The sequence below is a fragment of the Orycteropus afer genome, unplaced genomic scaffold (genome assembly GCF_000298275.1).
Source record: "Orycteropus afer afer isolate SDZICR_OR568_19922 unplaced genomic scaffold, OryAfe1.0 scaffold00153, whole genome shotgun sequence".
Taxonomy (NCBI): Eukaryota; Metazoa; Chordata; class Mammalia; order Tubulidentata; family Orycteropodidae; genus Orycteropus; species Orycteropus afer.
Genome location: NW_006921740.1, coordinates 5,042,584 through 5,044,658, shown reverse-complemented (window position 1 = coordinate 5,044,658; position 2,075 = coordinate 5,042,584).

Here is a 2,075-nt window from a genome sequence, read left to right as displayed (position 1 = left end):
GGAAGGAAGGTTGGGCAATCTATTTCCATAGTGATACTGCCTTGACAACCCAAGGAGGGGTCGCTATGAGTCGGGTCTGACTCAATGGCACATAACAACAACAACAACAACAATTGTGGATATATAGGGCAATGCTTACTTGTTGAAAATATACACTAAAGAATTCTCAAGAAATAAGGTATTGTACTGACAAGTTATTCTAAAAGAGTTCAAGGAAAAAAAATAGGTTATTTGTACAGTACTTGCAACTTTTTGTAAGTCTGAGATTGATAAAACCCATACACGCAATAAATTATGATAACACACCCACCTACTCAGTTGGTAAACATTAAAAGTCTAACCAATGCCAAGTATTTGTGAGGATATGTACTAATGAAAACCCTCATACATAGCAGGTAAAAGTGAAAAATGGAAGAACCATTTTAGAAAACTGTTTGGCATGACTGACTAAAGTTAAAATTATACATACTCGATCTCCCAGCAATTTCACTCTGAAGTAATTTCTAGAATATATGTACCAAGATGTTTATGTCAGTGCTATTAGTAAGAATAATTTTTTTAAAAAAGTGTTCAAAATTATTATCAGTAACAGCATGAATCAAAATCATCTGCTGTAATAATTTAAATATCTATCAATAGTAGACTACATCAATAAATTGTTTATATATTTATATATTGGGATACCAGACAGCAATGAAGATGAATGAATTAGAGCTACACTCATCAATAAGGAAGCATTTCATATATGATGTTGAATGAAAGATGCAAGACATAGCCATTTAGAAAAGTTCACAGATAGACAAAACTAAACTAGATTATTTGAGGGGTAAAAATTTAAGAAAGAAAGCAAATGGCTATCAAAGAAGATGGTAGAGGCAGGAGACAAGGTGTTATGATGGAAAAAAGCAACACAAGTCAGGGGTGGTTTCTCCATGCCAGTAATATTCCATTTCCTGCCACTAGAGTGGTGATTTTATAAGTATTGACTTACCATTATTTGTTCAATTGTGCATATATGATCTGTACAGTTTCTGGATGTATGTATTTCATAATTAAAAAGTTCACAATTGCTTATTGAGTGCAAGGTCAGGAACTGACTGCAGAACATGTAGAAAGCAAAAGGTCATTAAAAAGACAGGAAAGGAAGAAAAGACCAAAATGGATATCAGAATAGACTCTGAAACTTGCCCTTGAAAGGACTATAGCTAAAAAATGGAGGAAATGAAAAGATAAAAGAGCTGAACAGAAGATTTCAAAGAGTAGTTTGAGAAGACAGTCAGTTATTATCATGAAATGTGCAAAGACCTGGAGTTGGAGAAGCAAAAGGAAAGAACAAAATTGGCATTTCTCAAGCTGAAAGAAATGAAGGAAAAAGTTCAAGCCTCAAGTTCCAATACTGAAAGATTCTATGGCAAAATACTGAATGATGCAGAAAACATCAAAAGAAGATGGACAGAATCCACAGAGTCACCAAACAAATTGATCAATGTTCATCCATTTCAGGAAGGTACCATGTGATCAACAACCAATGGTATTGAAGAAAGAAGTAAAAGCTGCACTTAGTAACTGGTGAAGAACAAGTCTCCAGGAACTGACGGAATACACATTGAGATGTTTCAAAAAACAGATGCTGTGCTGGAGGCACTTACTCATCTGTATCAAGAAATTTGGAAGACAGCTACCTGGCCAACTGACTAGAAGAGATCTGTATCTGTACCCATTCCAAAGAAAGGGGAGCCCATAGAATGTGGAAAGTATTGAACAATATCATTAATATTGCATGCAAGTAAAATTTTACTGAAGATAATTAAAAAATAGTTGCAGCAGTATATTGACAGAGAACTTCTAGACGTGCAAGCTGGAGTTAGAGGAGGATGTGGAACAAGGAATATCACTGTTGACTTCAGAGGGACCTTGGCTGAAAGCAAAGAATACCAGAAAGGTGTTTATTTGTGTTTTATTGACTATGCAAAACCATATGATCTTGTGGATCATAACAAATTGTGGATAACATTGAGAAGAATGGGAATTCCCGAACACTTAATTGTACTCATGAGGAACCTGTACATAGACCA